Source organism: Martes martes (genome assembly GCF_963455335.1).
Source record: "Martes martes genome assembly, chromosome: 2".
NCBI classification, from domain to species: domain Eukaryota; kingdom Metazoa; phylum Chordata; class Mammalia; order Carnivora; family Mustelidae; genus Martes; species Martes martes.
This window is the reverse complement of record NC_137889.1, coordinates 12,226,883-12,245,592: the sequence shown is the minus strand read 5'-3', so window position 1 is coordinate 12,245,592 and position 18,710 is coordinate 12,226,883.

Below are 18,710 nucleotides of genomic sequence, written 5' to 3'. Positions count from 1 at the left end.
TACAAGCAGTCATCAATATTTTTTAAAATGTAGTTAGTTCTGGGGTACCTGGATGGCTCATTGGGTTAAGTGGTGGACTCTTGGTTTAGGCTCAAGTCATGATCTCTGGGTCATGGGATCGAGTCCCACATCAGGCTCTTTGCTGAGTCTGGAATCTGCTTAGGATTCTCTCTTTCCTCCTCTGTCTTGTCCCTCACTCTCTCTTTCTCTTTCTGTCTCACAAATAAGTCTTCAAAAAATTAAAAAAATAAAAAAATGTAGCTATGAGTTTAAGTTGTCCGAGTATCGGGGCCAGGTAGATTTAATTTATTTATGCTCATAACATCTGAAATATTTTCTTCAAGACAGGCTCAAAAAGCATTAAAAAGAAAAAAAAAAAAAACACACTACCCTCCAAATTTATTTCACTCAAATCAAACTCCAGAATTTGTTTTCTTTTTTTTTATTTCCAGCTAACTCCCCTCTTCCCATCCCAAATTCCTTATGGTTTGTATACTTACACATGCATAGACACAGACATGCATATGCTTCTGTTCTTTGTACATTAACATGAAAGAATGTGGAGCAAAAGCCCTTAACTAGCCAGAAATCCCTCCATCTCTAACCCCAGTGATTTTGCTTTTCCCTGGGGCCAGCTCAGGACGTCCATGGAAACATTATGTGTGTGGAACTTGCAAGCGTTTATTTGTATTATCTTTATCCAAATGGCATACACTCTCTTTATACGTAATGTGTATACAGAGAAGAACATTAACTAAAAATAGCAAATACATTGGGTGCATGATACTGAAACAGTGACCAGAAAACAAATTATCTATCATAGCGACTAAAAGCATTTGTCGAACGAGGAGACCAAATTTTTTTTTTTTTTTTAAAGATTTTATTTATTTATTTGTCAGAGAGAGAGAGAGAGAGAGAGAGTGAGCACTGGCAGACAGAGGCAGAGGGAGAAGCAGGCTCCCTGCCGAGCAAGGAGCCCGATGTGGGACTCGATCCCAGGACACTGGGATCATGACCTGAGCCGAAGGCAGCTGCTTAACCAACTGAGCCACCCAGGCGTCCCAACGAGGAGACCAAATTTATAGGGAAAATGGTTTGAGATGCCGGGCAGGAAAGTAAGTGAACAGAACACCCAAAGAGTGTGATGACTCAAGACCTAGAGAGGCCAACCTGAGCCCCAGGCTATGAGTCGGCATGGTTGATGATTCCCCATGAGAACTTCAAAAACTTGCACAACCTCTAGATGACTGTTCTCCACTCTTCCAGTCAAAAATCAGAAGAAAAAGGCATTTTAACATCTTTCCTCCAATTTCTTTTTTGTTTTATCTATGCATCTATTTATTTTTTTGTGCTGTTGTGATTTTCCTTGGGTAAATAGTGTGTGAAAAGTAAGACTATTTTAAAATGAGTTATTTCTACTTTTTGTTCTTCATCCCTAAAAAGTCAAGTTTGAGGTCAAGTGAATTTTTAAGAGTCTGAAGTAGAGATTTGGGAATTCAAACTCTAAACAAGAAACATTGGGCATCTTTATTTAACTGATAATGGCATGTCCAAATCACACCCAACAAATCGTATAATGATATATCAATCATATGTAGTAATGTCCCCAATCCCACAAAACAAACAAAAAGGTTAATTTGAGCGTAATAAAATTCAATCCAAGTAACAGTTGAATGGAGTTCTAGTTTCTCTAAATATACTTTCTCAGATTTGTAGTACTTTTTTAATAGGTAATAAAAACTTTAAGATAGTGATCTATTTTATTACTTTTTGGTTTTCCTAAAATAGGTAGGAGAACTGCCTTCCTCTATCTTAGCTGCTGAGCTCAGGCAAAGTGCATTTTCTAGGCCCCTCACCACGAGGATTCTGGGTAGTTGCAGCCAATGAGAAGCACTAACCTACTCAAGGAAGGCACCATCCTCCTCAGGACTGCTATGGGTGTGTCTCAAGCAATGATTATGCCACGTCCCAGTGATGGCCTCAGTTGCAGGGCATGGGGGACACCTACTTTCTCCCTTTGCCTCTCCAGCCCGAGATTTTATGGTATCTTTCTGTCATGACTAAACTCTGCCTTGCTTTAAACAAAGCCCGTTTGGGCTTTCAGGACTTCTGATCCCTTTGTCCTAATGCCTTACACGACTCACGTAGCATGCACTGTGTTTTCCCGGCCATATCATCGGACACAACGATACAGTGAGACGGAGTGAGAACACTGGGTTTGACACCTGTCTTTTCTTTTAGATAGGCTTTTGGATACTGAGCACATTACCTAATTATTTTCTTGTAATGTGTCTTCAGAATATTCTACCTCTGTTTTTTTTTTCCCTCTTTGAACTCTTCACAGCATTTATTACAGCTGGAATTACAAATCTGAGGCTCTATGTACCTTAAAATTCGGGGGACGTTAGGGACCATGTGGTAGCAATAGTAACAGGAGGTGATCTTGAGTACATTATGTAGAGCAGGTCCTATACTAAATATATGTGTTTATATGTATTATCTGTTTACCCTTTACAAGGAAATAAAAGGTTGATACTAAATTATTCCCATTTAACAGATGAAGAAGTGGAGACATAGATGGTTCGAGTTACTTCACATCGCAAAACCAGCTCACAACCTGGCCCAGTGCCCAAGCGCTCAACCTGACGCCTTCTTGCCACCCCTTTCCTCTTTCAATCTTAGGGAGCTCAGATTTCTCTGCATTTTTACAATTCTCTTCTAGGAATACATCAAGGTTTTGGGAGTACAGTTAAATGTATTAAATGGTAATATAATTTTTGAAATATTTTCTGAGAGCTGTATCATGGCTGTACTTGATACTGACTGGATTGGTTTTATTTATTTTCCAATATTGGCTGAACTGTCATTCTTTTTTTTTTTTTTTTTAAGATTTTATTTATTTATTTATTTGACAGACAGAGAGATCACAAGTAGGCAGAGAGAGAGGGGGAAGCAGGCTCCCTGCTGAGCAGAGAGCTCGACGCAGGGCTCAATCCCAGGACCCTGGGATCATGACCTGAGCCAAAGGCAGAGGCTTAACCCACTGAGCCACCCAGGTGTCCCTGAACTGTCAATTCTATAAACAAATGTCCTCTCTATCACTATAGTCTGTGGTATTGGTTTTTTTGCAGTGAAGATGTTAAGATTAGAATATACATTCTATACGGGAAAAAATGATGATTATATATAATAAAACAGGAAAATAGTGGAGGAAGTGATAAGAGAGAATTCCTATGCTCAGATTAAATGTCTCCGTGCCTCTTACTCAGATACAATAGTGCAGACATACTGAAATTTGCTTTAAACACACCCAGCACCATCACATCATATACTACTGCCGGCATTTCTACTCCCAGGGAAGTGTCACATAAATGACAACGCATCACCTCTTGAGTGACACAGGGGAGAATAAATGAGGTTAGCTCACCAGCTACTGACTGTCCTGACCCCAAACTTTCTCCGTTGCTACCTACTCTCCTCAAGAGTGAGTCTGTTCAGAAAAACCAAAGCTGACCGGATTGAGGATTAGAAACTGCTTCCTCTTTCTTGTCATTCAGGTCTGTGCCAGCTGAGTGTCCTTTGGCCATCACTGTAATCAATCTCACTTAAGGGGAAGCATTTGATTCCTTCACCACCAGGCCTCCCTTCCGCTTTCGGGAATAATCCTCTTTCAATCTCCCACCCATTCAAATAAAAATACCATCTCATATTAATAACATCTCTCCCAAAGAAGCTCAAATCATTTTTCAGATATTTCGCTAATCCGCAAAGCATTCCTATGAGGTAGGTAATGTCCACACAACAACTTTTCTCCACCAAGTCAGAATGATTATGCAAGGGTATTAGGTACCCAGAGGTATTATTGAGCTGACTTTCATTTCCTCCAAAAATATATTTACTGGAGATTGAAGCAGTGCATTTATTTGAAAAATATATGTGTGGATTTAAGGATAAAAATTTGACTTGGAATAATGACTGTGTTGTCCATGGTATTTTGACATTGATAGAGATACATTGCTTCTAGCAAGATGCAATATAACTCATTTGGATACCGTGAGTATGAATTTCCAAGTTGGCAGGTGTTTATCAGGTTGAAAACATTAAAGGCACAATTTATGAATTCTATGAAAGGAAGTTTTTGGTACAATTGGTACATTCAAAAAAATCATCTTTTTAAAATACATTGTGATTAGTATCAGGGGAAATACATTTAAGGAAGTTTAGGATATTTATGTTAAAGATAAGATTGCCTAATAATTTGATCTTTAAGAATAATGCATATATTTACTAAGACTGAAATAAAAGAAGTGAATTAAAATTACATTACGAAAATTTTTGAATTGGCTGAAGAAAAATATTCTAACGAGCGGAATGTTTTAGTCATATTCAAAACACACTGGTAGGTACTACCTGAAAGTTAAACTAGAGGCAGCCTCTCTCCACTCCTACAGTATAAAGATACTGCATAACACACTGAGGGCTGCCTATGGATCAGTGTGGTTCTTGGCCCATTAACTCATTTCTTCCCCAAAATGCCCCAAAATGATTATCATCCTCCTCTCCAGATGAGAAAACCCCCAAGACGTGGCTTCCACCCCTCATCCAAGGTGGGAGGCTGGGATTTGAACCCATGCACTCTAGCTATCAGATTCCCATTTTTTGACCCTACTCCTCTGAATAAACTGGTCTTTTATAACGCAGGGGAGTCAGGATGCCTGAAAAGAGATTTTTTGTTTTAATTAAGAAATGTGAAAAGATTGACATGAAGTGGGAACAATTGCTAAAGTTGATTACGGGATGTCCTTCCTTCCTTCTAGGGGAAAGAAAGCCCGGTAAACCCAGTGTGCATCAGGGAGACCATTCGAAGCTGGTGATGCTTTCTCCTGAGGTCGCATAAGGACCACGATACCATCCTCACACAGCTTCTGCTGGTGTGCAGCCCTCCGCCTCCTCTTGCCCAAGTGATAGATCTATGTTCTCTAAGAAAGGGTGGTTAAGTTTGGATGAACAGATAGACAGAACCACCTGATTAATAAAACCACCTGATTAACAAAAACCCCAACTGTCTCCTGAGGCACAGCTTAGAAAACAAACATTTCCAGGAATGACAAGTTAAAATACAAGCAGTGATACCTTAAATGCCTCTCTTAAGATAAGAGATCAGTTCAGTTAAAGGTTAAGAAAAGCATGATTTCCTAAATTGAAAAAAAAAGATCTCTTGAGTCACTCATGATGAAAATATAATTTAAATATTGAATATATAATATTTATATTTACTTATATATATTACATTGAAATAGTTAAACATTTTTAAAATATAATACATAAATATTTATATAACATAAAATAAAATATAATTTAAATTAACATAATAGAAGCAAGGGTGCCTAGTTTGCCTCCGTCAGTTAAGCATCTGGCTCTTGATTTCAGCTTAGGTCGTGATCTCGTGGTCACGAGATCGAGTCACCGTCAGGCTCCATGTTCAGTGTGGAGTCTGCTTGATATACTGTGTCACCCTCTCTCTCTGCCTCTTCTCCTGCCTCACTTGCTCTCTCTCGCTAACTAAATAAAATCTTAAAAAAAATAAAATATAAGAATAGAAGCAGCTAACACTTACTGAGTGCTAACTATAAGCCAGTTACTATGTTAGGTCTTCACATGTACGAGCGATTTCATTGTAAAACATTTCTATAAGGTCGGCATAGTTATTATGTCCCTATTTCAGAAAAGGTAGCTGAGGCTAAGATCAGAACAAATAAATAAATAAATACATCAAGCACAGAGAATCAGTTAGTGATGGAGTCAGGATTCAAAGGCAGTTTGCCTGATTCCTAACTCATAAATCCCATATTATCATATGTGTTCATAAATTTCTGAAGTTAATATTTAGGGTGAAGACACTTAAAAATACCATTTCAAAAAATAAGCACTTATTTCCCAGTCATAGTCAATATTTCCTTCACCCTGCAAAAGTTTCCCCTCCCTATTACTCTTTGATATAAAAAGTCTTCGGAACTCAATCCAGGGATCACTCTTCATTGAAAATTATAGCCCAATCTCACTCACGAATATAAATGTAAACATTTAAAACAAAATAGTAATAAAACATTAAAACAATTCAGAAAATACTTATACCCAAGTTTATCTTCTCTCAAAAAGGCAGAAATATAGAAATATACTAAATATTGACATATAGAAAATATATTAGTTGTATCTCATATAAATAAAGAAAAACATATCCTATGTCACTAGATGCAGGAAGCTATTCAATAAGATTTAATATCTATTCGTAACTAAATCTTTTTTAAAATTTTTAAAAGATTTTATTTATTTATTTGACACAGAGACACACGAGAGCACAAGCAAGAGAAGCAAAGGGAGAGGGAGAAGCCGACGCCCCAATGAGCAGGGAACCCGACACGGGGCTCGATCCCAGGACTCTGGGATAATGACCTGAGCCGAAGGCAGACGCTGAACCGACTGAGCCATGCGGGGGCCCTAAATTTACTAAAAACAATAACAACAACAACTATACGTGGAAGAGTAGGGGAATGGACAGCAGGTGCCACGTCTGGCTGCGAAGATGGCCAGAAGCCACTGCCGCAGCCCAAGAAGCCAGCCAAGGGGACGGACGATGAAGATAAATCATTCAAGCAGAGACAGAAAGAGGAGCAAAAGGAACTTGAGAAGCTAAATGTGGCGGCCACAGGGAAGGGCCCCCGGTCACTGGTGGAATTAAGAACTCTGGCCAAACGTAAGCTGTTCCTTGTGCCTGAGCCAATGGCGATCCTTAATTCCATTCCTGTGTGAACATCCGGATTCCCCATCATCTGTTGTCACCTGTCGTTAGAATGAAGTGTTGCCTTAGATCCTGTTGTACATTTAAGAATAAACTTTTGTAAAAAAAAAAAATCATAAAAAAATAGAAGAGAACCTACTTTATCCAATACGAAATATCTACAACCCCCCTAAAACAACATTACGTGTAACTAAATATCTGAAAGCGTTCTCATTAAAGTTAGGACAAAGACAGCATTGCTGGCCCTGAACACCACAGTCAGAGCAATAAGTAAACGAAACAAGAACTAGAAACAAAGCAAGAAATTTACAGATGAAATAATCATTATGTCAAAACGGCTAACGTGTCTGGACAAACAAATGAACACTTCAGAAATAATAGGAGAAAATATACGGTGCTGGCTTTATGATGTAGAGTAGGGAAACACATGGTTAAAGGAAAGGATTGACTGGTAGGAACTCCACGAACGATAACAAGTCTGTTAATGTAAGGATAACAGAGATAAAGTGAAAAACCTATCCATAGTTTGGGAGAAGATACTTTAATTTTAGAACACGTAACATTATAACAGATATGTGAAATTTATAAGCAGAAGTACAAAGAACCAAAAAAGAAAAATGGGGGTAAGTCAGCAAGAAGCACTTCTAAACAGGAAATCCTGAGGGCCTCGCGCATTAGCTGGACGCTATGGATAACCACCGTCCGCCTGTCCAGAATCCCAAAGGCATGCCCTTTTGCATTCCCCACATCAGGAAAAATGAAATAGTCTCCTGTAACAAGGGCTACAGATATGGCACAATGAGAACTTGAAGACTACTTGTGAAAAGGCTAATTTTCTGACAAAAATATATATACAAATATAATAATATACATATTATAAATAATACATTATATAAAATATATTTATAATCCACAATAAAAATGTACACCACTCACATATATAAAACACAAACAAAACTTTTAGAACATAAAACTAATTCTTTTTTTTTTTTTAAAGATATTATTTATTTATTTGAGAGAGGGAGAGAGACCATGAGGAGGGGGGAAGGTAGAGAGAGGAGGAGACTCCCTGCTGAGCAAGGAGCCTAATGTGGGAGTTGATCCCAGGACCCTGGGATCGTGACCTAAGCAGAAGGCAGCCGCTTAACTGGCTGAGCCACCCAGGAGCCCATACTAATTCTTACCATAAGTTAAAAAAGGATATTTGGATATTTTCTGTTCTATTAAAAGTCAGTTTTTAAAAATTCCGGTTTTAACTCAGTGAACTGATTTCATAACCTACTAATGGGTCACAGCTCACAGTTTGAAAAATAGTGTCCTTTAAAATCTCAGTACATATGTTCTAGGGAACATATATAAAAATGCTGATGGGGTACCTGGGTAGCCCAGTCAGTTCAGTGTCCGACTTTTGATTTTGGCTCAGGTCATGTTCTCAGGGCCATGAGATTTAAGATTCTCTGTTTCAGATTAATTAATTCCCTGTTTAAGATTCTCTTTCCCTCTCCTTCTGTCACCCCTCCACCCCCCCGCCCCGGTCAAATGCTCATACCTATATAGTTTTTAATGAAAAAAAAATGGAAATACTGTAAATATCTAGTGAAGGAGAACAAATGGGTATATTGTGCTATATTGAAGAAGTTAACAACTCTACACATCAACAAGATTATTAATATTGAGTGAAAATGCAAATTATATTAGGACCCACACTGTAATTCCACATACATAAAATTGGTAACACGTACTAGTAAGAACATACTGTATGTGAGAAAACTATAAAGAAATGCAGGAAAATAGGGATATTTTTTACCTCAAGGACTGGGAGAGAGGTAAAAAAAAAAAAAAATCATTGATGTTTGTGATCAGATGAAAGCAATATAAGGCTTCAGATATTGGTAAGATTTTTATCTCTTGGTTCAAGGCTACCCTGATTAGCTTTTTATTGTTTACAAATCCTCCCATATATGTTACATGCATGTTTCTATGTGTGAAACGTTTCATAAGTTTTGAAATGTACATGGCTATATATAAGCATGTGAATGCATATTGGGAATTTATTTAAAGAGTATTATAATATCTTAAAATGAACTATTATCAAAACCATTCCGGGCCAAGTCAAGACATAAACACCTAAGAATAAAATGGCCTTTGAAGTTTTTCAAAGAGATTTGTTCAAAAATCTCTTAAAGAATTTTAGAACCGGGGTACCTGGGTGGCTCAGTGGGTTACGCCTCTGCCTTCGCCTCAGGTCATGATCTCAGGGTCCTGGGATAGAGCCCCGAATCGGGCTCTCTGCTCAGCAGGGAGCCTACCTCCCCCTTTCTCTGCCTACTTGTGATCTCTCTCTCTCTGTCAAATAAGTAAATAAAATCTTAAAAAAAAAAAAAAAGAAGAAGAATTTTAGAACTTTTTGCTGAAGATTCATGTTATATTTGGCATGGCCAGAGTACGGATTATATGATGTGTTTTCACATTATAAAATATCATGAATTAAAAAAAAAAAAAAAGCAAGCATGAGATTTCATCAATAAAGCACTTAATTTTGCCTTTTGCAATGGTCTCTTCCAATGCAATGCCAACTGCTAGGTAAACTGTACCCAGGGCAATGCTTGCACAATGGCTTTTTCCACGACCTCTTCTACCGCCTTGTACTCTGGCAATGGCCTCCCTGCTGAGGAGCACTGAAACAAGCCATGGAGACTGAACGGCAATGCCTGCGTGTCTAAACTGTTTCAGTTTCCACTTAACTTCCAGGAAGTCTGGAGAAATTCTAAGTTCTCTTTGGAAGTCCAAGTATTTTTGTATAGACCCAGGCTAGAATTGGGAATTACTAGATTGAAAGCCGCACCTTCTCGGTGACCCAGGAGCTCCTGAGACTGCTCTGTTTGCCCCACTAACGTCCTTTTCAGGGCAGGGTTAGAGTCCCCAGGGGTCAGATCTTCCAAAGCAGGTGGATCCTAGCAAATGCATGTTTGCCTTGGCAAGGTTTACTTCATGTTGAGAAATCACCAGTTTTTTTTTAGTATGAAAAAACAAAACAAAACAAAATAATAACAAATGTCTCTCTACTTTGAGACAGATTAAATGTATCTTTTTAAACATAAGAAATCTTTACACCTGATAATCGTGCAATATAAGATGTACAGATGACAGAGTATGAGATTCTTTTCATACTAAAAAAAAAATTCCTTGATATTCTCAGCCAATCTAGTGACCTTTCCTGTGACAAGAGATGTGAAAAGTCACCTTTTTGGTAGAGAGAAGCATAAAAAATTCTAATTACTTAATGCTGTTGTTCTCAGAATAAAAAAAGAATTAAGAAAATTTTGGGGATGGGGTATTACAGAATGAAAATGTAAGGAATCCATGAGCAGCTACCAGTAGTAATACAGTAATGTGTTTTATTCACTAACTAGTGACAATAGGGGAAAAATAAAATGTGCATTAAAATTCAAGTTCCTATCTCTCTGTGGGTGTATATGGAGTATGATTATCAGGGCTGGCTGACACTTTCTGTGGAAGGAAAGTGTTGAATGTACCTGTGCAAGAAACCAGAAAGAGGAGATCTGGTGTGGCATGTATGAGATTTTAGGGGTAAGGGACACTCAGACTAGAATCCGCTCATTCAATACCCATTACTGGTGCCTACCCTTGGCAAGAGACTCTGCTAGGCTTTGGGAACACAACAACAGAGCTCCGAGCCCATAAAGAGTATAGCAGTGGAAATATTCTCAAGGTGTCATTATGACACGGAGACTGACTATAAGGTGTCTAGAGCTTACAATGGGAAGGACCTCTTGACTGCAGAGAGATGGCCAGAAACAGTTACCAAGAGGCATGACGGGTGCCTAAGCTGAGTTTTAAAAGAGAAACACACTTGGAAGATCTGCGGTTGTCTTGGAAGAGGCTAGTAAACGTAAAGGGGTAATGCCCATACCTAGAATGGAAGGGGTTCAATCAAGAATCACACAGCATCTCTGGTTTCCAGAATGCCACACTCTTCCTCCTTTGACTTTATGGCCAAAGGTCTTGCTATTTACGTAGCTTGTACTAAGTGCACCAAAATGAGGATTTGCATGAACTATTCTCTGTTTATGTGTGTGTGTGTGTATACACATAATTTTCATAGTTTTTCACATATATTTCAACATGGACTTTTCCACACACACACACCCCCCGCCATAACCTTGAGCAAGGTTTGCTAGCAAGATTAACATTGTGTCTGAATTTAGAGTTAAGACCTAGTCACCAACACTATGGGTAACAAAGTGGGTCAGAGAAAGTATATGCCAACATGAGCAAAGTTCCTAAGCCACTGGGGATCAGAAAGCACTCAACCATGCCATCATCCTAGAACTTTGCACACTAACTTCCACTTTATATGGGGACTTAAATATTAGTTACTACAACAATACCACCATGTTAGAGCAACTTTGACCCTACTTTTGAAAAGTTCCCTGATTCCAGTGTACACCCATGACTGATCACAAGAGCAGTAATAATTCATCAATGTCTCCTGAGTTTCTTCATTAGCAAAGACAGCCTTATTGACCTTTTAGGTCCTGGTGAGAATTTCTGGTTCACAGAGAAATTCTTTAACTTTGACTCAAAATATAGCTTCTTTATTAATTACTATAAAACAGTAAATTTTCTGTTGGATTCAGGGTCTAAAGTTTAGAGAGGTTATTTTTGCTCTCCTCTGCTGTGGGCTCTAGGAAACTTGGTCTTGGACTTTGCTTCAGCCTAGTTGTCATAAAGTAGATGCAATTCCCACTGCTACATGAAGAGCGGATTCCAATCACTAGGCAGAAAAAATTTTTTTCAAAATCTAGTCACAGCCAGGAAAACTATATTTTGAATTTTGCCCTTTACTCTTGGAAAAAAATACAGTGATCACTTTGGTGGTAAAACAATTTGGCATTTCCTCTGTACTTGAAACTGAACGCACACACGCTTATACTGAATTTCAACTTTAAATGTTAACACACTGGAGCTTATTTTTCAGAACAAAGCATATGTGATTTATTTTATTTTCATAGAATATTTTTATTCTTTTAAATAGTTTAAGCCAGAGTGTATTACCTAACATTATAAGTAATTCTTAGATGTCATATAGAGGGCAGAGAATATGTATATAATTATTCATGGTACAAAAACCTATTGCTATATTATTGTTGTTATTATTATTATTCCAAAAATATCAATACAAAACATTCATTTTTTAAAATAATTTATACAGTTATTCTTTAAACTAATAGAAAATATCATTCATATTAAGTAAGGAATAGAGTTGAAAGTGCATTGAAAAATGCCAGGTAACTTAAGTTATACTAATCTGTCACCTTGTCTCTCAATCACTTGAATGTGCAGCATCGTAAATAACAGATTGAAGGGGATGCTGGTGTGTTTAAATAATACCAACCTAACCTATTTGTCATAATAAACAAGGGAAGGTAAAGGGCTTCAAACCAGCCCTGCTTGCTTTATACTGCCCGGATAATGTAGGCACTGGAGGGCTCATTTGCAAATGTTTAGTCTATCAGAAGCATCGTTAGGTTGCCGGCCCTGGCAGCATGCAGAGTAAACTAAGCAATGCACACCCAGACTGTAGGTGTTGATCAGACATTTGTGCTCAAAATGAGAATCACCAAACATGGCTACAGCTAAATTGGCCCTTTTTCACTCTAGATATAGAGTTAATGAATTCTGTAGGGACTAAGAGATTCACAAAATTTAAATTTAGGTAAAAAGTACAAGTAGGAAAAAGGTGGGAAAAAATAAATTAGCGGGGAAAAAAGCCTGAAAATTTAGGGAGCAGGTATTTACTTTTGGAACGAGCTATCATTAGCTTTATACAATAATATACTGAACAAAAAATTAGGTTAAAACTCTTCTTTTTAGTCAATACCTAAACTAGTTTGCCATAATGACATTTTTCTCCTCTTCAATCGTTTGCGTTATGGGACTTGAATTTATTCTTACAGAATCATAAAGCATGATAGATTTCCATTGTGGAATATTTGTAAAATATTTTCCCCAAATTACTTTGTTTTTCAGTCACAATGCTCATTGTCCAAAGGTCTCTGCTTCCCAACTTTGATAAGGAAACTCATTGGTAGATGGTGCTTTAATTACAGTGAAAGATACAATGACTCCTGCGGGGATAGGGCCATGGTGAACAATCACACACACAATGGCCCAGTGGCTGGGGGTGGTGGTTGAGCCCGCACATGCAAATATTTACAAAAGAAATAAGGCTGCGATGCGATAGGTGGGTCCTCCCTTCTCGGTTTCTCTCTTTTCAAATGTTCTAGATATGCCCAGGCTGAAAAAAGTCAGGGGGCATTATTGTAGACTGATTAGCAAGACCAGGGTAAGTGGGAAATATTCAACCATAGGAATCCTTGCTTCTTGTTCCCTAGGGTGCCTCCACATCACCTCCAGAACCCAGCCCAGCTCATGTCTTCACCAAGGCCAAACACACACATACTCATATGGACCAGTTACTGAGGGCTTTTCACAGGTAAGAAATCTGAGGTAAACTATAAAGAATATTTGCTTTTCCTTGTTTATATACTGTTCCAAATATTTCACTTCTCTTTTTCCTCAACCACAGTATTCCTGATTCTTCACCCGGATTGACTGATTCCTCTCTGCATGGCTGTTGGGGCTTCTCAAATCCAAACTAATGGTTAAACTCCAAAATTTGAGGATCAAATACTATTTTTGGAGGATTCATATGCCTTGATTTTTTTTGGGGGGGGGGAGACTTGTTCCCAACAGAACGGGCACCCTGATTTTCAGAACTGTTAGAAAAGCATTGCTTCTTTTTTATAGTTGACCTTTAATGTACCTTTAATACCTTTTTATAGTTTACCTTTAATGTACCTTTAAAGTTTACCTTTAATGTAAACTATGTCTTTGCATTCACTAATGCTTTCTTGATTCTTCTGAGCGGAATGAAGAGTGCCAGTTGAAGTTCAACCCACACGCCCTACCAACACCACACAGAGTGGCTATGTTAAGAAAACAATACAACAAGGGTGGAGTCAGAAGTTGAGATGGGTGGATGTAAATACAAAACATACTGAAAATGTTAGCAGGGATTCTTCTTGGACCAAAGAAGGTAGTTTATATTTTCTCGATTTTTTTTTATATTTTCTATGAAATAAATGTGTTTCTTCTAAAGGCAGGTAGAGTAGTGTGAGTGGGTGTTATGTTTCACACATGGGAGTAGAGGGTGAGACATGTTGTAGATGTTGTGGAGAAGACAATCCAGACCAATGGGTTTCTAGATTGAAAAAAAAAAAAAAAGAGAGAGAGAGAGAGAGAGAGAGAGAAATGTATACAGGTACAAAGCCAACAGATTCAAGTAAGAAACACGGTGAAGAGTCAATCAGTTGTTGGACTCCTGATCTTCCCCTTTAATGTCTTTTGGAAATCTGCTCAAGAATAAGAAGTGGTATTGCCCTGAGAGTCCTAAGATACGGGTCCAGTTTCAACGCAGTTTGCCCACGTGCTGCCAGTGAGTAATAAATAACACACGAGTATCCATGTTCACATACACTCTCTCTCTCTCTCTCTCTCACATACACACACACACACACTCACAGTAACCTCATGGACCTAAGCAGATAATCAGTTGCATGAATTCTTACAGCATTTTAGCTCTTGTAGAAAGATGGATGTAAACACGGCGTTATCATTACAATTATGTGCTGAAATGGCCAAGACAGCCCACCACAGTGAGAAAGGAAGGGTTTGGACTCTAGATAAAATGGGGTTTAAATCCAGGCTTTTGTGCTTCATGTCTGAGCGTTTGGGGGAAAATTTATGATTCTGCTTAAGAACCCGCTTTTTGTTTTGTTTCAGTTCTAAAATGGGAATAGTAATGGGGTTAAATAGGAGATATGTATTTTTTTTAAATATTTTATTTATTTGACAGACAGAGATCACAAATAGGCAGAGAGGCAGGCAGAGAGAGAGGAAGAAGCAGGCTCCCTGCTGAGCAGAGAGCCCGATATGGGGCTCGATCCCAGGACCCTGGGATCATGACCTGAGCCGAAGGCAGAGGCTTGAACCCACTGAGCCACCCAGGCACCCCAGGAGATACATATTTAAACTGCCTGCTTCACAGGTACTCCAGATGGGCGGGTTTTTTTAAATTATTGTCATTAGTTATTCTGGATATGAATATCAATGAATAATTAAGATATTTTTCCTTTATCAAAATGGTATTTTTGTGTAATAATTGATGGGTAGCAGACTTTGTGTACAGCACGGAATAGTGCATTCTAAAGTTACATTGGCAATGCAGCTGTCTGGAGACATAATTTTTCCTACTTTTGTCTGTTTGACATTTTACTATTCTTCAGGGAGGGAACATATCACAAGGGATTCCATTGTTCCTGGGAACGCAGTTTCTAGTGGTATTTTTTAGGAACTCAAAGATCAGGCGTGTGTACAAAACCCACCATCAATAACAGAGCTGGTACTATACACATAGTTCTTAAAAATAAGACTTACAGTCTTTCAGCTCCCTGGAGTGTTTCTAATCATGTAGCTCACTTTATACTTCCCAATTCAACTCCTCTTAATAAGCATGAGAAAGTAAAAGCAGAAAGCAAAATTAGTTATTTTCCACTCTCGATTAAACACTGTTGCCCTCTTAAGGAGTGTGCCCAAATCTCTGCGCAAGGAATGTCCCAGTTTAGCTGCATGTGTCCAGAAGCTCCCAAGTAGCGGAACGGACATTGGTATTGCAAGGTGATGAGCACAGGAGCCTTAGATGCTGTGGGTGTGGTGTGTTTATTTACAATTTTGTCCAATGATGGGAGGCTGTGTATACTTTGAAAATAAGCAGACATGTATTTGCCTACGACAAATACAAATTCTGGCTTATAAAGTAGGGATATTAGTTAACTACTTCCTAGAAAATTAAGGGACATACTGTATGCATCGTACTTAGCATACATCTAGCACGGAGCAGGTGTTTCATGGATTTTGATTCCCTTTCTCCTCGTCTTGCCATCCCTCCTGTATCTCAGCCTATCCAATAACCTAATTACTAGGGCTCACAGAATTTCAAGAGGTCTCACGGTTATTCCTATGTTTCTCATCAAGGACAAATATTAATTTTTAAAACAGATTCCAGTTCTCCTTTAAAACTATTACCGCCATCCCTCTTTTGTCTTATTTTAATATATTGATAATGGTTATTTCAATAGCCTTGCCTGTTAGCTTCTGGATAATTTGGGCAGGGTGGGGGGCGGTCTGGTTTTATTTATTTATTTTTAATCTTGACTATTTAGTTTAGATGATGCTATTTTGCACCAGAGGGGGATATGCTTTTCTTTGTTAGACATAGCATTTAGACGCTTTGATCTCAAGGAATGTGACGCGTTTGGGCTGAGTTGCAAATTTCGTGAAATTCAGACCACATCGGCTTCATTCCCACTCCTTAGATGTGGCCTCCTGGATGTCTGATGGAGAGTCGGGCACCTCCTCTCCTGAGCTCAGAAAGACCACAGGAGTGGGAGTTATGCCCTTCGGAGGTCTGAGTTTAGAAGTTTTGCCTCTTACCCCTCACTGTTTCAATTTGGGGGCAGGTTTTGACTGGGGGCCTGGTGTGTGTTTGTAGCAGGTCACCTCTAGTGGGATTTCGTTTTCTAATCACTGCAAGACTTCAGAAGAGCGCCTTGGCCTCCCACGCCACTCCAGAGCACAGTGAATATTTCCTGGGGGAAAACAGTTTTGCATTTGCAAGTCTGTCGTCGGATTCCTGTCCATCGGACTAACCCACTCGTCCACCAGAGGCTCTCTTGTTTTGCTTGCCTCTCGGTGGAGTATGTTTGCCACGGCCCCACCCTATCCTAAACCCACAGCTTGAATCTGCAAATGATCTTAGAAAAGAAACTAGCTATCAACTCTCAGCTAACCTGATAAAAGCTCTTCCTTTCTTCTTGGGATTTTATTTCCTCTAGTTCTTGTTGTTCTATAGTTTTCCATTGTCGTTAAAAATACGATTTTCGTGGAACATATCCATTTATTTCCTGGTTGTTGCCATGGATTAGTACATCACACCAAGAAAAGGGAATCTCAAAGATAAATAATTTCAAGTTTCAGATAAGATGACATTTTTTGGAACAATAATAGCTACAGAGCATCATTACAGCAATGGTTGGTTTCTGTAGCAGCTCTTCGTAATGACCATCGCTGAAACCCGATGGGTCTGTCCTTCCTACAGAAAGGGAAAGAGGATCTCCAGGAGCACACCTAGAGCTGACCTGCTTGATGGAGCTACAGACTGAACTTGGGGTCAGCCTCAAAAGATTCTTCTCAAGGGGATGCTTATCTTAGAAGGGACTAGGGAGGAGTTCAGAAGTTAAGACCCACCGTACTGAGTCAAGGTTATACCACAGAGCACCATTTCATTCAAGAGATATTCAAGCTGGGCTGGTAATGATCTGTAATTAGTCAACCAGCAATCTCACATGTTAAATAAATCCCAGGTCGATGTTTCACTACCAAGGAACATCACAGTGAAGCACTGAATTTTGTGATATATTAAGTGTCGAAGTAGACTGGTTTCCGAATACAGAAGCATTCAATACAAACTAAGTGTGAGATCCTCCCAGAACTTCATTGTTGCTAGATGTAATATGAATGTGCGCTGTAGTTCCCCACCCCCCACTATATAAAATAGAACAATAATGGCACTCGCCTCGTGGGGGCTGTTTGGATAACTGAATTAGTTTATATGGGAATGCTTAGAACAGTCCTACCAAATAGCAAATTGTGATGTTTGCTTGCTGGCATTACTATCATCAGTGATATCACCATCATATGGTAAACTGAAATAATCATCATAATTTTACCCAACAACTTCCACAAACTTGGGTTACGCCCTACACTTCTCTACTTGTTAACTTTAGCAAAGCCTTTAATGATATTATTTTATATTCCCACAAGAGAAATGTGTATGATCATTTATTCTTATTTCTACATTAAAATAATGGTCATTTTTAGGGGCACCTGGGTGGCTCAGTGGGTTAAAGCCTCTGCCTTCGGCTCAGGTCATGATCCCAGGATCCTGGGATCGAGCCCCACATCGGGCTCTCTGCTCTGCGGGGAGCCTGCTTCCCCCTCTCTCTCTGCCTGCCTCTCTGCCTAGTTGTGATTTCTGTCCAATAAATAAAATATTTAAAAAAATAATAATGGTCATTTTTACAATGGAAAAATGACATGCAGGTCTAAATTCTGTCTTTCAGGGTGATTTTTCTCTACTTTCCTCAAAAAAAATGTACATTTACAGTGGTGGGTGTCCTAAAAACTATTGGCAGTATGAGCTACATACCTCAGACATAGCAAAGGATCACAAAAATTTCTTTAGTATCAGAAAATACCACCAATTACAGAACTTGTCCTACTTTGAGGAAAACAAGAGCTATTAAAATGAGAATTGTTACTGGAATCTCAGTGGCAAAATGAAAGTATTATTATTCTTGGATTACCCAATTATTTTTTATCTATTTTAAGAAATAACTTGTAAAAACACATTTAATGCCTGGTTTTGTCTCTTTAGATTCTAAGACATATTCTAGGCACATGCTTTATTGAGCTATTGAATGAGGAATTGTATCCTTTGTTGTCCTTGAGTTCTCTAAATTCCAACAGAAAGAAACTACAGAGCAGTGAAAAGCCTACTCTGATAGTGGCAGTGGTTTATTCTAGTAATGTAACTTGATACCCAAAGGCAGGGAGGCATCATTTGTTGCCTTAGTAAGCAACAATGACACCTTCCAAGGACAAGCCTATATATTTATTTGCAGATGGACTATGACAAAAGATGGCTTTATCTTTGCTTCAACATACTGAGAGGAGATCAAAGAACCAGGCAAATGAGCTGGCACAT